At 34.3% G+C, this 23,526-nt stretch overlaps 1 long non-coding RNA gene across 1 annotated transcript in view; it reads left to right on the top strand.

The window, feature by feature from the left end:
* Positions 1-23,074, top strand: part of LOC118182950 (uncharacterized) — a 394,569-nt gene extending 371,495 nt beyond the window's left edge. Inside the window, exon 3 of the long non-coding RNA XR_015039214.1 lies at positions 22,832-23,074. This is a non-coding gene — a long non-coding RNA (uncharacterized LOC118182950). The remainder of the gene's footprint in view (positions 1-22,831) is intronic.
* The last annotated feature ends 452 nt before the right edge of the window (positions 23,075-23,526 follow it).

The raw sequence follows: 23,526 nt of genomic DNA, 5'->3' as shown, positions 1-23,526 counted from the left end.
TAATTAAATAAAATGCCCTAATATCGCACAAAATAAAGGGAAAAAGTGACATCTGATTGCTGAAAATCTTGACGTGGAAAGGATCCATTATTCCTAAGCGCCACCCTGAAAACTTTTGGCTAGGCCTAATTTATGCATCACGTGGCCACTCGGCATCAAAAGTCGAACAGGGAAATTAAGCAGGTCCCCATTTCTCATCGAGGTCGCTACCAATATGTTGGAAATACTGAACTAACGGGCAGTTCCACTAAGCAGTCGACGTAAGTCAGTTACAATATCTAGTGGCTGCTAACTGCTACCACCTCAAGGCTTGCATGCTTGGGAATGCAGTCCGTACGTAAGTCGTCGGGGTAATACAGAGCCATACCTTTTCCAACGTATGTCTACTCCGGCCTGTTGCAGGGGGAAAAAATACTCCAGTCTTAACGGCTAGACGTTCCAGGAAAAATAAAAGTTCATCAAGGAGAAGAACAAAACTTCTATGAGTCTCCAAAGGTTCTTAACATCCAGACAAGGCCAAGTAGTCCACCATTCCCAGTCGCGGAATAATAGTTAACTGCTGATGAAGAGTTTAACGTAGCCGAGTCGAAACCAGCTAAAGCTACGAAAAATCCAGCCAAAATCTCTAGATACTTCATTAATTCCGACGATAACCAAGCAAATTCAGTTCTCCGAACTGCCAGTGGGTCCTTCGCGCAGAGAGCATAAATGCCCCCGTCTTAACAACTGAAAGAGGAAACTACTTCCTCCGAAGACAGCACAGCATAAAGTGACCCGTAACGCGCAACTATTCAAAACCCGGAGCCAAATTGGACACTTAGATCGCCAAAGCAGTGACCTTTCCTCGTAAGTGAAACGTTAACCCCCCTAAATTTAACTCGTACCCACTTCATTCAAGGCAACCGGAACAAAGTTATTTCTTTCTAGAATGTTCTAATGAAATGAGTCAGACCCTGTAAAGGATGACACAGCGAAATTCGCCCTTCTCCTGAATCCTTTCACAAGGAAATGAAGCTTTCTTGGTTAAGTTTAAATAAAACAAGATATCATTGAAACATTGACTTTTCCCAAAATATTTATTAGAATTTACCTAACAAAATATTAATACATTAAATTAGTAATTCACGGAATGAAATAAAAAATCTGGTTTTTCCTAAAGAATAATTAACTTAAACTTTATTTTGTTTTCCAACAGAAACTTTGAACAATTATCAAGCCTCTGTACTAGCTGCTTTGTCCTTTATATGTACAGTTATGTTAAATATAAGCTTAAGTGATATATTTCTAGATAGGGATAAACTGAAATGAAAAAGCAAGGGTTTGTAAAATTTGACATAAGAATTAGTTAGTTAAAAGCCATGCAATTACATTTACAGTTAATATATTGGCTCAGATGAAGGATGACCTCTCATATAAAACGACACTGCTTTCGGTATGTATTTTAGGAGGGGGGAATACTTGGGTATTAACAGGCTTCGGTACTTTATCTATATCCAGGCATAAGCGATTTAAATCGCCAAACTTTGTTTGAGTCACTTTTATTGAAATTACAATCATTTCCCGTCATTCTCTGCGCAGATTTCAAGCAATTGATGCTTACAATAGGATTCTAGTGCACTCAATTATGAGGACAAAGGAGTGACTAGCTTACAATGAAGGAAAAAGCCGTACTATTTTTTTTTTCAACTGCAATTTATGTGAAAAGTCATGAAACGAGATTTTACTTTTTAAACGACATTCGATAACGATGCAACGTTTCTGATTGACTGTCTTAATCGGTATAGTAGTTAAAGAAGCTTGCTGCCTTATCGTTAAAGCCCGAGTTCATAACCAGGAGAAAGCTTGGATATTTGTTAGAGCACAGTGTTTGTGCAGCATGGGGGCACTTAAAATACTGGTGAGAAGAAAGCCCACTCTAACGTTAGGAAAAAAGAGTAGAAGACCTTTAAATCCGTTCACTGAAGTGCTATGAAGATTTTCCTTTCTCATGGGGATATTTATGTCATCCCCTGTGTAACCCTGAGGAATGTTCTTGTTGACGAGCCGTCTAAATAACTGATGTGTATTGGTCAAACCTGACGAATGCATTATCTAGCCATTTGGAACAAGAGCGCTTCTATCCGTAACAGCAAAAAGAGTATTCGTAAACAAATATGGTTCGAGTAATAGAGATTTGAATTTACAATTTCATTTATAGTTGGAGCGAAGAAACGACTTAAATGGTAAAATGGTGTAAGAAATCGGAATTGAAATAAAAAAACCAGTTGTCTTTTTTTAACTCCAAGTTTCAGTAAGTCAGGAATTCAGTGTTTAAATTCAATGTTTTCAATTTGTGACGTAATTTTTTATTAAAGTAATTGTTTCTTTTTGCATTTTGATTAAATAAATTATAAGGTGTTTTCTACCTCCTTCCAGCGTGCCTTCGTGGAGAAATGGTAGCACATTCGGCGAGTATTTGAGAGGTCCAGGTTCGAGTTCCGGCGAAGGTACATTTTTCACATCTTCTGCTTCAAAATAGCTCAATGATTCTACAGAGCGAAAGTTACTTTTATTTTACTTTTTGAATGTGTTTGTATTTTGCATACCGATGAACGCGATATAATTCATTAATCAAAGTTTAACGTTGCAGACAAACTACCATTTAAACAACTATCAACTACCATTTTCCATTCTTTTCCGTAGTACTGCACTTGGAAATAAATATTAGCAAACTTAATGTAAATGCTTTTGCGATAATTAACGATTTAAAGGCGAAGTTATTAAAATAACCACAATTCAAAGGAGTATTTTTTCTAACATTATTTTTTGCGCAACTATATTTCAGTTGGGAAATCAAAAAAAAATATAGGATTCTTAATACATTGTTAAAGAAAAGAATAAGACATAATAATTTTTCTATGTCCTCTTTCCATCACCCCTTCCCTTATATTTTAGGCAGGTCAATTGCACTGCTGGGAATTATTAAGAAACATAACATGAGAAAAAGATAATCTCCCCACGATGCAATACTTCTCTCTTCATTAAGCTGAGTATTATTTTCCGTTTCAGGAGCTATGTCCTTTGGAGTGGAAGATTAAGCGATGCTAAGAGAAGCTTATCATCATCATCGTTCTCAAATTTGGAAGAGACGAACGGATCATTTCCAATCTTCATTATTACAATAAATTTAAAACTATTCATTGAAAATTTTAACGCTCTTTGATGTTCAGCCAGTCTTAAATTCTCTCGTGAATCTCTTGATTAGAAAAGGGATATTAAAGATTATTATGATGATGACAACGTAAAGTTTAATAACGATAAATCCTATGAACGCATACATGTTTACACAATCTAAAGGTTATTTAATGAAAGAGCTTGTGTTTAAAATTTATGTGACCATTTCAACGTATCATATTTGAAATATTAAGGATCGATGAATTATTATTTAATTAACACTGTATTTTCTCGTATTTTAAACTTAATTAAAGTTTAATTTCTTTAGGATTACTTAATGGCAATTTAGTACATATGTGGTAAAGTTGACATGTGTTCTAAATTCTAGAGCTATATAATTAAAACCGGTGATCCTCCGAAGGTCAAATATTTTCCAAAAGCTTTATTAGTCGAGCACATTAAATGCTAGACACGATGCTGGAAGAAATTTTATATCTATATTTCCTCCAGCATCGGCTGTATCCCTCAGATTTCGCTCATCATATAGCTTGATAGTAATTCTATCTCATATGAAATCCTCTAAATGTTTCCTACTGGCGTTTCATTGTCCTCAAAACGAACGGAAACTAGCCGAACGTCCATAAAAATGCTGCTCACGTTAACGCATTTTGAAACTTCTGCTTTTATCATTAAATTTCTGTCACATCACACCTAGTGCCAGGATTTCAGACTTGAATATGCACCAGCTTTCTTCTGAAAATCTATGGTTATACACATCATAATTAGCTTACAGGACACCTGAAAAGAACTGCAATACCCTGGCTGTGATTCGAACTCAAAGCCTCCCGACTGATACCTGGACGTGCTTCCAGTTACACTGCGAAAGCACGCGGTTGGGCAGGAGAAAATATCTTACTGTTTAAGTTTTGGGTTAATTTTAAGAAAAGTAAATATAAAATTCTCCATATTTTGCTAAAACGTAAAGAAAAAATCCAGCCTGAAGGAGCCAACTATAATAATAGCAAAGAAGGGTCCAAACTTTTACTAACGATACCGGTACATAAATTAAGAACATCAATAATGCATGCCTGGTCATATTTAACAACATTTTCTAGGAAGATATTGCTGCAAACAAATAAGTACTGCAAACTACACGTGAGTTTGCAAATTTTGAGTTATTGTTTCTATTCTCCGAAGATTAAAAATATATCAAAAAAAGCTTAAAATAAACTAGATGTAACAGAACCGAAACTTCAGGCTCAGACGAAAGGTAAAGTACTAAATTCACACATTAGATGAATTTTTATCGAACAGATACTTACTTACCATAGACGAATCAAAGATAAGTACCCGGTCTTTTACTGTACCAGTTATGAATTCTTCAAAATTCCCTCACGATGTTTTCTGCAATGCAGTACTATTTCTAGGTGCCTTTCATCCGAGTTACTTTTTTCTCCCCATTTCATACACATATACGTTTTCATACACGTATGTTATTGAGATGACGAAGGGTATGAGTTGACAGGAAGATAGGAAAGGATGAAGTTAAAAGTTAGAACTTTTAACGAGCTTTATTAAGAGTAAGGTCCTTTGAACAAAAGCTTTGCAAATTGTACATTTCAAGCAATTTTAGGTTCATCTGTGGAAACATAAGCTTGATTTTGGATATTTACGAAAATATCTATATTTGTATCATTTATAACTGGGCAGTACGATGTGGTGACAATTTAAATTTTTATGAATAAATGAAGTGGTTATACCAGTAAAAATTTGGGCCGCTTTATAAAAAAAAGACTTATTTTCTGATATTGCTTTTCTCTCATAACCGATTATCCATTGATCACTCTCGAGCTGAAATTTATCTTTAAAAAGTGATTGATTTCGTTATCCATCACTTCAAATCCTTTCAGATTTCCCATTCCTGATCTAGTCGGTTGATTCAATGGAGGAAATCTGTCTTTTATGAAAGACTGATTTTCATCATCTTTCATGGAACAGCCGACCAAAGTTTTAAAAATAAGAAAAGGTATGTGCCTGAAATCTGTGATGATCTTGCTCAGCTGCGCAATATCTATCGAAATTCGATAAGAAAAATTAAATTATGCTTCCAACTTTTATTTTAAGCTATTAATTATGTAGTCTCAAGTAAATCCTATTCTGTCCCTTCTAATTTCAAAAGAGCTCAGTATAGAACACTATATTCAATAGTTGTCATGAAAAAGAGGGTTCTTCATTTCGCACTCCGTGTCCCGACATGTTCACGTTTTGGATTTAGACCGCTTTTAAGAAGACTCATTACTGGAAATGTTTAGTTATCTAAATCTTTTAAACTTAAAAGAATGAAAACATTTAATTAAATCTGTTGTCAAGCTCTCATGATTCCGGAAGAATTGCTGTGGTAAAATATTGTTGCGTGTGTAACGGGTTCGTTACGAAATAAATGCACAAGTCCGATGAAAAATGAACAAAAATTTATTATTATCACAACAAAAATGCTTAAATTTTCTCAAATTATCATGCAGTATTACAATACCTCACAGTAGTTATCTTTTAACTACTCAAATGTCCAATGGAACGTAATTCAAAGCAGCTAAAGAAAGCTAATCCGCGAATTCTCTACAATCAACAACAGCAGTTTTCTCAACAACAACAAACTAAGCAACTACTACGAAATGAGATGTTTTCCTCCTTTTATAAGATTTTAAAATCACGCGCTAGAATTTTCTAGCACTTTCTCGAAATCAAAAAGGTATATTTATTTATTTAATGCGCGCGCTCTTGTATTTTCAATTTTCCGGCTTAGCTTTCTTCTTTTAATATTCGTCACGCGCTGCACTACGCGGGAAATAAAACCATTTAATTTATAAATGAACTAGCATTAGCTTTTAAAATACCAAATTCGTAACACTGCCCCTTCCCAAGGACTGCACGTCCCGGGCAGTACAATCCCTGGACAGGAAGCCAAACTTACAACTGAGGCATAAATGCAACTCAGGCATAAGCATTACAATAATAAACAACATGAACAATAAATGCAATAAATAAAACAAATCAAATGCTATCAAATACAAATCAAATACTAAATGCAAATCAAATACTAAATACAAATCAAATCAAATACAAATTTAAAAACAAAAAGGACCATGGTCTTATACTATTTGCAATTATTTACATTACGTACTATGGCCATAGTAATGAGCTAACCTGTCGTAATGAACGATTTTAGGTTTAGAGTTCCGACGGATCTGAACCACGACGTCGTTCAGCCTGTTTAGGACTGTGTGGTGACCATCCCAAGGTGACTGTAATTTAGGACTGACTCCTTTTCGGCGAATCGGGTTCCACAACCACACCTTGTCTCCTTTGTTGGATCTATGTCCAGTAGCTCTCGTGTTGTATCTGGACTTCACTTTCTCCGTCGCCAAGTTCACTCGCTTTCGTGCGGAACGATGCATCACTTCAAAACGATCCTTGACATCTTGGATGTGTTCCTCAGGCGATGAAGGCGCATCCGTACGGCGATGAAACAGGCAGTCACAAGGCAGACGAAGGTCTCGACCGAAGAGCATCTGAGATGGAGAATAGCTGGTAGTCTGGTGTTTCTTTTCGACCCTAGTCGGCATTTCCAGGTGAGGATCCCTTCTTAGGATGGATAGTCATGTCTTCAGATCCTGAAAGCAGTTTGTTGTTTTTCAAGTCTAAGGAAAAATTGTATTTCCTTAAAAAGTCCAATCCGAGTATGCATGGATCTGTAATATCCGCCACATATGCCGTGTGATGGTAGGCGGCACTTCCAAATGTGATTTTCACGTTTAACTTCCCAGCTATGTCGATCTTATCACCAGACGCAGTCTGAAGGGTAACACAGGATGGCGTCCAAATAAGTTTATCCTTAAACTGTTCAGCTACATCTTTCCTAATGATAGTAACATTAGCTCCTGTGTCAATGATCATATTGCAAGGAACTCCATCGATATTTCCATCGATGGACAGTCCGTTACTGTTGCCACTCACTCTAGAAATCTTGAGGGCTTTAAAACAAGGTTTTTCATTATCTGGCAACCTCCGTTCCTTGATATGGTCATTAATTTGTTTCCTGCTTCGTTGCTGAGAAATGGTCTCAATTTCCGTACCCTGGGGTGTTCTGCAATTCTTTCGTACGTGGCCTTCAGTTCCACAGTTCCAGCACTTTGGTTTCTTGTCAATCCTTTTCTGTCCCATGGCATTTGATTATCTATTTAACACGCCTCTCTTATTTTCCGTGCTCTGGGGTGTTCTGCAGTTACTTCGTATGTGGCCTTCAACACCGCAGTTTCAGCACTTTAGGGTTGGTTTCTTCTCACCAGTATTCCGTCTCAAGGCATTCACTGGTCTTATCAAATCATCCATTTTATTATCCGTGCCCTGGGGTGTTCTGCAATGCCGTCGTATATGCCCTTCAATACCACATTTCCAACACTTTAGAGCCACTTTGTTCTCACTCCTACTCCGTATCAAATCGTCGACTTGTCTGGATAAGTCATCTAAACGAGCCATCAATTGATCCGCTGGCTTGTGGACTCGCACAGCTTTGACTTGGTAGCGATCTCTACGAGTTGCTTGCTGGGCTGCCTCGAATTTCATGGCGTACACTAAAGTGCTTTTCAGATCATTAACATCCGCCATTCGCAGTGCTTTCTGTATTTCAGAGTCCCGGATGCCATCGATGAAGTATTGCAGGGACAGGATTTCCCTTGTTTCTGTCGGGCACTCCGAAAAGGCGTGATGTGACAGCCTTTCAACATCCGTGGTGAGCTCCTGAAGTGTTTCGGTGAGCTTCTGTTGACGGGATTTTAATTGGAGCCTGATGTAGTCTTTTAAACATTTCTCGCAGAAGCGCAGCTCCAAAGCGCCGGATAGAGCTTCGAAATCTAGCCTTTGATTTTCGGGAAGCGTCTGCAGGATATCCGCAGCGTCTGCTTTCCGAGAAGCGGCGAGATGACAGGCCTTAGCTTGGGAATCCCATCCATTCGCATGTGCAACGATAGAAAACTGGGTCTTATACACTTGCCAGGATGTCTTCTCATCATATGTCGATAGCTTCAGAGAGGGACGAGCAGGCATGGGTACAAATTTAAAACCTTCCGGATTGCTCCCTGCCGTCGCTACGAATTTCTTTAAATCATCAACTTCTTTGATGACCACAGAAACTCTATCATTAATTTGTTGTTCCACGGCAGAAACTCTCTCTTCTATTTCTTCTTTTACCGAAGAAACATTTTCTTCAATGTTTCCAACTTTATTTTCAACTGCGTCAATTCTACTTTCCATAACCTCGAATTTGTTTTCTATTACGCTGGTAATCTCTTCCTTAACAGCTTTTATTTCTTCTTTAAAAGTTAATTGACCAGCTTGAATGGCCTTCATCTCTTCCTTAACAGATTCTTGTCCCTCTTTCATTTCTTCCTGTCCCGCTTCAATCAATTCCTGATTAGATTTCATATCTTCTTTCAACGAGGCAAAGTCTGAGATCAACTGCCTTAATTGCTCTTCCATCGCTCTTGTTATTGGCATTCAAATCCCACCGCTGCCACCAAAAATTGTTGCGTGCGTGTACGGGTTCGTTACGAAATGAATGCACAAGTCCGATGAAAAATGAACAAAAATTTATTATTATCACAACAAAAATGCTTAAATTTTCTCAAATTATCATGCAGTATTACAATATCTCACAGTAGTTATCTTTTAACTACTCAAATGTCCAATGGAACGTAATTCAAAACAGCTAAAGAAAGCTAATCCGCGAATTCTCTACAATCAACAACAGCAGTTTTCTCAACAACAACAAACTGAGCAACTACTACGAAATGAGATGTTTTCCTCCTTTTATAAGATTTTAAAATCACGCGCTAGAATTTTCTAGTACTTTCTCGAAATCAAAAAGACATATTTATTTATTTAATGCGCGCGCTCTAGTATTTTCAATTTTTCGGCTTAGCTTTCTTCTTTTAATATTCGTCACGCGCTGCACTACGCGGGAAATAAAACCATTTAATTTATAAATGAACTAGCATTAGCTTTTAAAATACCAAATTCGTAACAATATTTATAGCCATTTTAATTATTTTTCAAACTGGTAGCGCAATAACCGAAAATTAACAGAATATTAGAATTTCACATGGAGTACCTAATACCATAAATTCGATGAAAAATAAATTTACCTATGTTATAATGCCAAAAATTGTAATATCTTCACATGTGAAACTGACGTTTATTCAGAACCTTGTAGTAGAAATTTAGATGCGTGTTCAGTCACAAAGAAACCCAGGTAAATATCAGTGATACTCGCGAATTCTCAACACTCACAATGACTCGCGACACTCAACAATGACACTCGCGAATTCGTCGTTGAAGAACAGGACACAGCAGGAAGTGAAATCTTGAAACGTCACGTAAGTCATCAATTAATTTTAGACGAAACGCTTGCAAATTTTTTTAGGATTTTGTAGGAATGAAAATTGTCCAGCCATTTTTTGACCGAAATACACTGGTTGGTCGGACTCATGCTTTACCTCTGCTTCGTATCTCGAAACAAAAAAAAAAATTGCTCAAGGAATTTGCAGATAATGTCTTTCCATATTTACTGGGTTTCCTTCATCCTAGCAAGTTGTTCGATTAGGAACTCAGCATTCAAAAGGGACAATTATTAAAGATGTTGACAAGATAAACAAAGAAATAATTATATGAAGAAGCACGAAAACTTGCTGCTCAAAAATACCCCTCCGTTCTGGAGAGGGAAAAAGTCTCCAATCACCTCTCGCCGCCTACATTCACGCTAGCTTCGTCTAAGAGATAAGAAAGTTAACAACAACTGAGAAACTGATGCTCTCTCCAGTCTTATATCATTTTCACCCGGCAGCCGAGATATTTCTAGTACTTCCTGCTTCTTAAAATTACTGGAAGGCATATGATGGCAGAATATAGTAAGAGTTACACAGAGCATCAATTAAATTTATTCAGTTACATTATCCGTTACAGTTTTATGGGATCGAACCCATATGTCGTCAAATGGTCGCCTAGTTTGGAGACTTTTGGTAACTTCTCGCCGAATCTGGAAACAAAATTAGTCACCAAAACAGTTGCCAGCTTGGCGATATCTCACCAAATTAGTGAGATAGCCATTTTCTCAATGTTGAATAGACTTGCCCGTGTATTCCTATTTTTCCGGTAGAGCATCGTTTCTCTCAGCTTTTCGTGTTACATTACACAGAATGTCACATATGATTTCACTAAAATTATCTAAATATGTACAAAATTTGTAACAGTATATTTTTTTCATTTTAGTAACAAATTAGCTTGCGAATTGCTTTTAAAAACACTTTTACAACTTACTCTCATTGAAAAAATATGGTATTTTGATCTTAATCATCTTATATTCTGAAATCACAAAATCACTCGGTGCTCTTTTAATTACCAGAGAAAGCTATGCTAAAACTTTTGTACTGGAAGTATTATTTACTCCTTAGTGAGTAAATAATAAGCTGTGGTTATAAGAAAATTCTGCTCAGTATTTCAAACTCCGTTCTATTTGATAGTTTTCACAGCAAAATTTATATGTGTGCATTATACTGTAAGGATCTTAAGTTTTACTAACGTTTATTTTATTTTAAATCTTTACTATCACTTCTTATTTTCTACTTCCGGCCAGAATTATAAGCGTTAACGTATTTATGCAAAGTTTGTCTGGCGAACGCCAAGTACTTAAGTTGTGGCTTTTTGCCAAGCGAAAGAGAGGAAGCAGTTAGTCGAAGCAGGCCGCTTACCTTAGAAGTTTTACTCAGTTGCTGGTTGCCTTCCAGGCCAGAGGTTTAATCCTCTTGATAACTTTTAAACGTATTGTAGTGTTCACAGTTCTCTGTACTACATACGGCTTCCTGTTAATATAAGGCCAATCTTCCACGTTTATTATTTTAAAGTTAAATTAGAGTTTAGTTTTATTTTTATATTTTTACGTTTAGACCACAAGTAGTGGGTCTTTGTATTCCGAAGTACGGAAGTTATTGTAAATAGAGAAAAATAAAGGGTTTTGTATACCCTTCTTGTGTATCCTGTCTACTTCCCACAGTTATTGAACAAAGCTTTAGTAAGCTCTCTGTTCCGAGTCAGGTCCTTGCATGTTCCCGAAGAAAGTAAGACGGAACATAGAATCTGATAATACTTTATCAAAGAAAATTGAAAAGACGTTCAAAAAAACCTCAAAAATGAGCAGGCAATATTTCTATTAAATTTATGAATCCGCATAAGCTTTTGTTTTAAAAAATAGAAAAAGGTAGAAAAGCAAATATTTTGAAAGGAAAAAAATTGTAAAACTTTTCTATTGAAACGAACGCATTCCCAACTAATAAAAGATCAAGTTTACTTTTTATTTTTCAAACACAATCTGCTAACAACTGCAGAATATGAACTTTATTTTTTTATCGTCATGAAATGTTTGGCTTCTCACTTAAATGAGTAGTTCTTGCAACTAAATTGGATTTTCTTCGGTTACTGTTAACCAGTGACATTAGATTTTTATAATTGGTTAGAAACAGGAGGTCAAACATATCAAAGCTAAATGACCTATTTATTTTCATTTAATTTATCATTTAAATTTTCAAAATACGCTGAAAGGATCTTTTTTCTCTAAGCTTTCGTTTATACCTAATTCTCTTTCGACACTGCTTTTTGAGTTTTTATTTTCAAGTCATTAATTCCTATTTGAGAATTATAGTTTAATTGTTGTTTCTGCACGTTAATTAATACGCTATGACGTTGCATTTGAACATTTCTAAAAGAATGTATACTATATCATCTATATTATTTGAAAAATAAGAAATCTGACATTTTATAAACAGCATTAGGAAATATCTTTAGGCAGTTTACCAGTAGGCAAATGAAGTTGTTTAAAGTGTCTGAACACATTCGGAGTACAGTTTTTTAAGTACATATATGAACACTTTTATCACAGTTTAGTTTTAATTTTCGTAAATATTAAAGGTAGATTATCAACCGTTTATGTAAATTCTTATTATTTTTCAAAAATGTTACTTGAATACAACAGAACATAAGGGAATTTTTTCAAAGATTTAAAATTGCCGAAAAATATTAAGACGTTTTTCAGAAATAATTGCACTAAAATAAACTACAGAATTCCTTCTAATATTCAAAGGATTAATTATGATTGTTTAAAGGAGTAATGAAAAAAATTTTAGAGGTGATCAAAGAATAATTACAAAATTTTCTTTCATGGTTACCGTATAGTAATTCAAAAGAGGAACACCATTAGAAAAGCACTCACGGGAGAATTTCTTTTCATTAGAGAACAATATAAAGGCAAAGCACATGTACAGAGGGATGGACTAATAATATTTTGAGCTGTTAAATTTTTGAAATAAAGAAATTTTATGCAAAAATTAATTTTCAGTAAAGTGTACTAATTCAGTGTAAATTCAAATTATTGTATTTATGCCAAAGAAAATATACTAACATACCTAAAATTTGCCACATTTATAGGTTATATTCTCTTCCTTCTCACATTTTCCTATTTTTCCTCTTTTAAATCTAATTTTTCTGACAATTTTTACCTCAGCTAAAGAAGGGTGCTCACATTATCTAATTTGTACATCTTGAAACACTGAAAACTCCTTTCAGTGTGTGAGCACCAGGATGAGTATCAACAACTCCAAAAACATCTAGTAATCCTTTAAAACTTTTAATGACCTAAGCGAAAGACATTGTATCCATAAAGTACCCATTGAGTTTGTAATTCAACGAAAGATTCTTGGTGTTTTTGTTTCATAAAATGTCTTTAGAATTGGTGTTTGCGACATTTCAGCGACAAATTTTGGTAATACTGTTTCCTTTATATATAACACAGTTTCATATATACATGTCATGTTTAATAACGTTCATTGCGTTCTTCGGTCTTCCTTCGGACTTATGATGGAATTTTGATGCATTTGCTGCGGCTTGCTGAAATTTGCACCAGCAGTCAGAGCTGATAGAACCTTAACCATGCACTGACTGCTTTACGTTTGAAAGTGACAGGAGTCTGCTGCAGTTCTTACACTCTACATACATTACAAATTATTGGTATTTTCTGTATATTGGAATCCTATAGCAGTTTTGCAGTTTTCAATAATCAATTTAGTTAAGTTTTCCGACATGTTAGTTAGTTTTCGAACGTTAAAACATGCTTTTGAATATGCCCAGTATATTCACATTCGATTAGATATAGTACTTGCCGAATTATTATCTTAAAACCTCACTGAAAATATCATGTCACAAATTTGGTCTTTAAATTAGTTTCTGACAGATTTCCACGTCATTAAAGGCGCCTTTCTAGAGTTTAAATGTTCATTTCCTGTTTTCTCTACTGCATAAAATCTTCTATGGCTTCTCTTCTAATTAATGCAAAGAGGAAACCTAACTAGTTTTGTAAAACTAAACTACGCTATATCAGATAAAGCTATAAAATTAAAATGTGATTTTTTTACCAAACTTCGTCATTCTAGCATGTAAGAATTTCTAAACTTACACACAAGCACAAATAAGCAAAAAAAAATAACAAATTGTCGCTGATTGCACTTTTACTGAAGTTCAGTAGAAATTTTTCGAAGCCTTGTTACTACGAGGAAAAGCAGTGGAATTTGTAGTACCTCCCACGGAAATTGTAGTGCTTCTTCGAAAAGAGAGAGGTGGGTCTCTTAACGGGTTTCTCTACGTCTAAGACAGAAACAGAGCGGAAACTAAGTCATTAACAAGACTGATTCTTATGAAATTTTTGAAGCTTCTAAAAAAACCAAATTTAGGAGAAAATTACTGCGAGCAATAGTATAACTTCCGTAAATTGAAAGCTGAGGTTTCTTACCTTCTACTGAAGACCTTTTTCATTTCCTTATGTCTAGCATACCGGATGTGCTGTTTTATTCAGAGTTTCAAGGATTGTTTCTTGAAATAACATCCAGTCCCTTTTAGCGAAACTTCAGACAGTATAACTTTGTTAATTTTTTACTTATTTGTGTTAATTCGTTTTTGAGCATCTTCATTTATTTATTGTTAAAATTCCTATTAATTGTATACAATATGGGCATTTTTTAAAGTACATGAGTTTCTCACGATGCCGGTAACAAACGTACTTCTTGTGAGAGCAATATAAAATCCTACAGCCTAGTTAAACAAATCAATTTTATTTACCTTCTAAAAGCATTAAATGTAATCTAGCAAAAGATGAAGGGGTACTAGGAATCTCTTTCATCTGCAAGCAATCACTAACACTCATTTCGTTGTTGATTGCATCATTCCTAATATACCATTGGCAGTTTAATATACCATTGGCAGTTTAGTATACCATTGGGAGCTTTAATACCCCGAAACTCATTAAAATATCGGGCTACTAAAGCTTTACTCAACCCGTTAATTGCTCGAAACTCCGTTTTTCTATAGAACACAAGATACTCGTGTATGAGACCATGTTGCGGCCCATCATATCCTGCGCCTGTCCCGTCTGGGTTTTTTATTTGTGATGCTAAAATGAAATAAATACAGCAAATTCGAAATGTTACATTGGGATAAATTGCAAACTGCCAATGGTATATTAGAAATGATGCAATTCACAAAGAATTGAATGTTAATAAAATTGATTCATGTATTGCAAAAATAGCGAAGAAGTTCTTTAAAAGTATCAGCAAAGCAAATAATACTTCAATTCCTCTCATGAATTACAGTTATTCCGACCAAAGCAACATAAAAAGACCGGGTGCGGTCTTATTGCATCTAAATTAATTAATTTCACCAAATAAGTATTTTGTAACCTATTAGTAACGTAATTTTTTTTTTAATTTATTATGCATTTTACTCCATGTTTCCTTTTCTTTCGGCAATTTTACATTAAAAATAAGCCCCTCCTTCTCCAATGCCTGACATGTTTGGAAGTGCACTCTTTTCCAGCTATGCCATTGTCCCTTCGATGATCTGACAAGCTAACTCCGCCTCCTCGCCCTGCCTGCTGGACTTCGACGCTTGTTCTCTCATTTAGCACTTAGACATCAAGACACATGTCGCTCTGAAGCTCTCACTATGTTATGCCTAGAGCCTCATGACTGCTGCAATCTTTCTTCTAGCTGAACAGCAGCCAATTTATTGCTGTTCTCTTGACCTATATTTACGCAGAGTAACTCAGTGTCTAAGACTCATTCACGCTTACCATGAGAATTAGTTTTTTGCTAGTTCTCACTTCGAATTAATGCCATATTACGCCAGTAAAAGCTATGTAATTTCTATCTGTTATATTCAGGGTACGGTTATCCGCCCAGGAGCTTCATTCAAGTGTCTCTAGCACATAAGTCTTCATTAGCAGTTGCAGGACTGCTCATTGTGAGGAAATGGTATCATTTCTTCAAAATAGAAATTAATATTATTTTAGTAAATTTTAATTCTGACTTTTATTTCCTGGAGAACTGCATGAAAAAAATTGGCTCATTCATGCAATAAACTAGGACAAAACAATGTAACGTCGCCCTTGCAAATGACATGCTTAGCCGCCGGAAACCGAAACCAAGGCAAATTTTTCTGTGTTCGTTGATTCTGTTCGCTCCAAATGCAAGTGTCTATTAGCAACAGAAAAAAATACTTAGCTGATGAGAAAGAGGAAAATTATATTTATTTCATCAAGCATAAATTTACTTTTAGAGATGCGTAATGTCGCCCGGTACAATCTACCCTTATTCAAAAATCTTATGTACGCGGCTACTTTAAAGTGAATAAAATTAGAAGCCAGTTATACTATTGGACCATTTTAATGAAAAATATTTTCTTACAAATTTTTCTAATTAATTCTAAAAGCAAGGAAGAAAACTTAAGGTTGTCGATTGAGAAAACCTGCATTTATTCTGTAAACGCGTTGAGCCTTTCCATTTTTGTTTGAAATTGCTGAGAAAATGTTAAAATTTGGTCGGAAATAAGCCATTAAATAATTGTAAATCATTTCTTTACATTAACATAATTCCCTTCTATTCATTAGTAATATAAGCATATTATCCAAAGATTCAGCAATATCGATAACAGTAACTATCAGTTACTGTTATCGATATTCTTTTACTTTCTGAAATTGTAGTAGTTTCATTACAGAAGACTCCTCAAATTCATTCACATTTCAATGTTTTAAGTCCTTTCGTTTTCTATTCCCAAACGAATAAATACGTATTTATAAATTTTACTTTCCTAGAAGGGCATACAGAGTGTATTTGAAAAATTATCTGTAATCTTTTAGCTACAATCAAGGGCAATTACCTCTCTCTCTCTCTCTGCAAACATTAATTAACATCATTACCTCAGACAACAACCACATTTTGTTTTGTATTTCTAACTGAGATATTTATTGTGAAGACAGATCACAAGCTTTTATGTCGGCTCATAACTTCGTCTCATGCTAACCAAATTCCCTCAGAATTTTCATCTACTATCTCATTGACTGAGTTCGATTTGTTTTTCATAGGCTGTATCATTCCATCAGTTTTAATTGAGTAACTAAGTTATGCAAAATTTTCATCTACTATTCCATTGACTGAATTCGATTTGTTTTTCATACGCTGTAGCATTCTTCAGTTTTAATTGAGTAACTAAGCTATGCTTGAAATGATAATGCATGAAAATGACGTGTGTACCATCAATTTAAAATAAATACTTCTTATCTTTGCGTAATCGAATGTCAGGGAAAGGAATTAAAAGACAAATAGTTCGGAGGTGGGAAGAAAAGTGCCATTTTGGAAAGTGATCTTAAAGAACTTCTAAGCTTAGAGTAACGAATTTTAATTGTGCACTTTTATGAATTTATAATCTGCGTTCGCAAAACCAATAATATCAAGTATTTGATATAATATTTATGATTATGATATAATATTTATTCATTCCTCTGCTATCAATAAGCTTCTACTCTTATAAAGGCAAACAAGAAATCGTTATTTACGACTGACATAATAGACAACGATCTAGTCATCTACAGTGATTCAAAAGTCTGTAAACATAATTTTTTTTCTATAAAATATAGCAGGGCACAAAACCAAAAGTTGGGTATGGGTGATATGTAGACAACGTCATCTGTTGGCATCACTGCTGTCGTCTTTAAATACGTGCGACATTTCTAAATAGGAAAAGAGGTATGTGATGCTTGAAGTTAAGCTAGAACTTTCTAAAAAAATGTAATAAAACAGTTAGTTTTCGATAGTCTTATTAGCTAAGGACATAATGAACCATTAAGCTGATAACATTTAGCTGTAAAAGTTTTATTCTTTCTTTGTTTAAAGTCATCCAACGTGTCATTGTCTTTCCAAGAGTGACTTAAAGAGTTCATTCCTTATAAATGATGGAAGAAGATCTTGGCAACTACAGCAATGTTGCCTGAATGTATTCATGATTAATTTAAATCACACTAATATCTATAGTTTTATTTATTAATTTATCTTATCACAGAGATACAAAGACTCAAGTGGTTAAAAAGATGAGACAAGATGAGACTGCTGTCGTCCATGACATTCTCCTTTTCCTTAAGTAGATAACTCTGCCTTATGCTATACTCCCCAAAACGAAACTACAATATAGGGAAATTTTTTACTAAGCAGTATCTTTGTTGAGAATCCAAGATTTAACGGAATTTTTTTAATGTTTTGTTAAATTAGCTAAAGCTATAGTGAGTATTTTTTCATATTGTTCAGCTTTCGGGCTTTTTCTTTAACATAAGGCATGAAAGTAATCTGTATCCTACTGCTTATCATGCTGCTCTACAATATCTCTAATCTGTGTTTAAAATGTGTGGGGTAGGAGAAATGTCAGGTTATGTCTTTGAAAGAATAAGATTGTTTCTGTTTTGAAAACATTATATGATCTGTCAGATGTTCAATGAAATCGCATGGACAGGTAAATTAAACAATAGAAGCGATATGAATATTTAACCTTCGTTCTTCTGTAGAAATTACTTAAATTCTGCCAAAAAAGCCTCGATTATTTTTTATCTAATCAAATTTTTTTCTTAATCGTAAAAAAATTAATCAGTATTTCTGTTTCGCAAAATGGTAACGCTATATAAACTTGAAGGCTCCCACTTATTAATTTTTTATAGATAATTAGCAGTTTTATTTTTATATATAGCATGTGATAAAATAATTTATTTCGTTGCAGCAATTTGATTTCAAGTAAATGCTTGAGTAGAAAAGGCATTATTTTGCAGTCGCAAGTGGACTGAGGTTAGAAGATCACTGAAAATATCTATAACCTAATAGAAGATGCCAGTAACGTTTGATTATCCAAATATATCTTTATCACTTGTTGATTATTCTATTAATGGCACAGCAAAATGGGGGCAATCGGCCCCACACAATTTTGATGATGACGCATTACATTTTTGACAGAAGCATCCAAGCAAAAGACGTTCTTCAGCTAGCAAGCGTAGGCAGAGAAAGAGAGAGGGTAGTTCCAAGTGTCATCGTAAGCTGCGAGTATTGTGCAATTTCGCACAACGTGTTGCGGCTGTCATCAGTTTGTTACCTAGACTAGCGCTTCAGGTAGAGGAAGGCATGACTGTGGTTCCAGAATACAGCGTTGAAGGTGCAGGGGGTAGTGTGACCAGTAGTCACTTGAGCAGCAAAGACATCTGATAAGTCAAAGCATATCCAAAGCAGAGAGTTTAGTAAAGTCCATTGAAAGGTGGTCTCAGTTAATAATAATTCGTTGCTCATGCAATGAGCGAATTGAAAATATCTCCAATAGTTCGTCATGGAGAAATAATTACAATTTTAAAACACAAATATAAGTAAGTAAGTAGGTAAGAACATAGTGAGAAGAGAGAGCGTAATTGGATAGCAGCAGTATTTATGATAAAATTTTTCGTTAATCTGATTGGCTAAGAACTGTATGCAGTGCAGAGAGCTAAGATAGCGTAGTGCGGTATTAGTTTTCAGATATGACGCAGTTTCGAAAACGTTATTACAACTTTTAGAATAGAGAGGGAGAAGTACCCAAACCTAAAAGAGAATTAAGGGGCTATTGCTAAATTAAAGTATAATTCAGAGTTACCCATTTTTTATCTACTTATCCCCAATTCAAGGTTCATTCACTTCATTCTTAGAATAATTAGAAAATTCTTAGACTTCAAATTTTAAAAAAATATTTTTGTTAAAATAATTAAAGAATTCAAAATATTAATTCAAAAGTGTTTAAACAATAATGCAAAAATATATTAACCATGTTAATACCCTTCTCCAAATAAAAGCTTTACAAATCTTTAAATTCGTTACCTATTTTATCAAACATAATTATAAAAAATTGAATTCTTTTGTGCCATAAAATGTTACTCAACTTCATAAAACAGTACAACATTTTTAAAATTCTATACAATAAAAAAACCGCATCAGATTTCGAAATCTTCAATGTAATAATAATGATCGACAATTTCTATATAATTATAATATATAAATTTCTAGCTGCACTAATTTACTTCGTTCATAAAAATACTTATGTAAAATTTTAGAGTTCATAGCGCTATTTGAGTTTTGCTCCATTGAAAATTACTGGATTCATTTTCAAAGCTCTGGGGAAGATAGAAATTTTTTCCACTCCTGGATATTGAAAAGATCAAGAGCGATACTTCATATGGATGCAGAATAAAATAAACCTCATTATCGTCGCAGAGCTTCAATCCTTGTAGTTAACATACTTAAATTCCGCAGATGAATTTCCGCTGGTGAGCCCGTTCTTGAGATGCTGTCAAGAACTGGCCGAATAAATTTTTTCATTGAGTTTTGAAACACATTAAGTCATCCTGTCCGAAATTTGGTCATACTGGTGTATGTTCCATGTTAAATTTATTCTCCCTATGTATTATTGGGAAGGTACAATACAAGATACTAGACATTATTGCAAACATTGTGAAGTATTTCAGCTCAATAAGAAAAGTACACAAAAGAAATTTGATTTAATGCAAACTTTACCATCTGTAAGTGAACCTTTCGAAACTATTGTAACAATTATAATTCAACTAAGAAATATATTCACGTTTTTATAGATTATGCTACTCGTTATCTATAGATATTTGCTTCAAAAAGTGCAACTGCTGATACTTATATAAATTGTTCTAGACAAATTTTTCAAATTCAGGAACCAAAATTTAAGCACTTTTTAAAAAATAATAATGTTACACATTTATTAACTACTGCTAATAGACCTCAAACTAATGGTAAAGTTGAAAGAGTAAATCAAACCGTTATAACTAGATTAAAATGTAAATTAAATTCTTATCAAAGTAGTATTGCACGGACAAAATTGTTACCTCAGGTTGTAAGTTTTACTAACGTTTATTTTATTTTAAATCTTTACTATCACTTCTTATTTTCTACTTCCGGCCAGAATTAAAAGCTTTAACTTATTTATGAAAATTTGTCTTGCTAACGTTAAGTACTTAAGTTGTGGCTTTTTGCCAAGCAAGAGAGAGGAAGTAGTTATTGGATGCAGGCCGCTTGCCATTGTCGTCTTACGAGTTTTCACTCGGTTGCTGTTTGCCTTCAAGGCCAAAGGTTTAGTCCTCTTGATAATTTCAAACGTATCGTAGTTTTAGCAGCTCTCTATACTGTACATACGGTTTTTATTAAATAACGGCCAATCTTAAAGCTAGGCACTTGTATACTAATTCAAAGTTAGTTTTAGTTAGATTTTTAGTTAGTAGTTTTATATTCTTACGTTCAGACCACAAGTGGTCGATCTCTGTACTCCGAAGTTCCGGAAAGATCTGTAAAGATAGAAAAATAAAGGGTTTCGTATACCCTTCCTGTGTGTATTGTCTACTTCACAATTTATTGAGTATAGCTTGAATAAACTTCCTGTTCCGAATCAGGACAGTTCATGTTTCCAAAGCAAGTCAAGAGGAAAACAAGTCCTGATAAGGTTATAGAAGAATACAATAATACACCACATTCTGTACCTAAATTTCCACTATCTTATTTAATGTATGGAAAATTATCTTATGTTTCTTTTTTGAAAATCAAGAAGTATACCCACCAACTGAAGAAACTAGAAAAATTGCTCAAAAATGCTCTGATGATGTAACTAAAAATACATATGACTTCCATTTCCAAGCAAGTAATTTTAAACCTGGCGATTTAGTAATGTGTGAAGAATTTCAGTATTCCAATACACGAAAACTCTCGCCTCGTTTTTCAGATCCTTATAAAATTTTATGAAGTTACCTTCCAAATAGATAAACCAAATCCCCTTACTAAAACGAAATCAGAAATAGTCCATTTTATCAGACTCAGACCTTTTAATCTAGCAGCTTAATTTAAATTTACTGTAGATGTCTGTTGCCATTCAAAATTTAGTAAATTTTATTTTCCAAAGTAAGCATTAAAATTTCTGAAAACTATTTCAAACTGATTATGAGTTCTTAACATGCTCAAGATAGTAACCCCTAATTTTCACGCTTTTATTCCCTAATTTGACATTTTCCCAGTCTGGCTTCTTTGCTATCTTACCCTTTCCTTCTTACCAGAGTGTTTCTGTTCAAAATTTGTTGCGTACGTCTGCCTAAGCGCGGAGATGAAGTGACGACAAGCTTTACTCTTCAATTTTGAAGGCTGAATTTTATACCAGATTAACGAAACGAAACGTTTTATTTGATAATGTGACACGAGGTTTGACACTATGTGTTTACTCCTTGTATTCTCTCCTTAGAGAGGATATAAGCAGTGATAACACACGCCCTCTGTCCCCCTAGGAATACGCCCTAATCCTCAAATGATGGAGGATTTTATTTAGGAGAGTCACTGTGGTTAGAAAATTGACTGAGAAGGGTATATTTTTTCCACTGGTCACATTCTTCTGGCCAGTTTCAGCACAAAGTGCTACCACACTTACAAGGAAACACACAGACTCCCAATTCACATTTATTTTTTTATTATTGTAAATTTTAATATTGTAAGGTAATGCTGTTATGTTAATTCAATTTCTTTGGACATAACTTGAGCATACAAGTTGTTTGTTTGCCTTGAATTTTAATTTTTTTAATGTCAAGTGTATAATGTAAAAGGACTTTTATGACCATAAAAGTCAATTAACATTTTAACTTTGATTTGCCTTGAAATACTGAAAGCTAGTCACCTTTTTTAAAGAACAGAGCCTATTACGTATAATTGAGCAACCTATAGCAATTAACAATTTGTTACGCTGATTTGCATTGTAGAGGACCAGCCCATTTTTGTCAAAGTTTATTACTATTGTATTTTGTTTGTAATGTACATCAATTATTCCATTGCTCTACAATATGAAACACTATTTTCGTTCCATTATTAATAAGTACATACTAAACGTAATGCAATTTCAACCATGTTTTAGAACAAATTTTATACCGATAACAACAGTAAGTTTTTACCAAAGACTGTGAGATTTTATAACAATTGGAAAATTTTTTGAGGTGATAGCAAAATATACTTCCAAGAACTTTTTACACATTGAGCATGAAGAATATCTTGAATACAAGAACTTTTTATCTTTTCAAGAACTTGCAGTTTGAACTTTTCATTCATAAAATTTTGTTTTCATACTTCTAAATTGATTTTACATGTTTTAATATATTCTGATTTTGAAATTATATTTTTGTTTGTTTTTATATATCTAGATATGAGGAAGTTTGTGAACCAAATGATGGACACAGTGAAACACCAAGACTACGTCCCTGAAGACCTTCATCCTTTTCTCTTATCAACTATACGTACTGTAATAAATTTCTTTGCTACTGCTAAAAAGGATTTCCTCTCGCCAAGTCGTTTTCTTCTTGATAGGGCGGGAATATGTAAAATATAAAATAAAAAAATCAATCTCTAATAAATTACTAACTTAATTAGGAATAGCTCATGCAATTTCTTCTTTGAATTTTTATATGCTCCCTCCTAGCACTTGCAATGCATCAAAATTTCTCTTGGCTGTGTCATTTCTCATTTTTCAACCCTCATTTTTCATTTCTATTGCAGCTATCCATACGCGGCCTACGCAAAAGAGAGAACTCCGAACCATCTGCCGTTTAGCTATTCTCATTCCTTTTTATATATAATAATTTCCATCTTCCGCTTCTACTGAAGCTATTCGTAAGTGGGCTACCCAAACGGCAGATCTCCCCTAGATCTGTCGATACGGATATCCTCATTCCTTTGTAAATATCTTAATTTTCGATTTCCGTTTCTAGTGTAGACAGAATGGAACGGCTGTGGTCAACGACAGCTCTTTTCAAGAACGGACGTCAGCGAGCGGTTTATGAGTCTAACTTTATTAGATCACTCTTTTCGGTTTCTATCATAGGTACAATGTAAGTGATGC

The sequence above is a fragment of the Stegodyphus dumicola genome, chromosome X2, assembly GCF_044657685.1.
Source record: "Stegodyphus dumicola isolate Sdum_Otavi_A_Nest chromosome X2, ASM4465768v1".
Taxonomy (NCBI): domain Eukaryota; kingdom Metazoa; phylum Arthropoda; class Arachnida; order Araneae; family Eresidae; genus Stegodyphus; species Stegodyphus dumicola.
The sequence above is the reverse complement of the archived record's forward strand: the minus strand, read 5'-3'. Positions and strand labels throughout refer to the sequence as shown.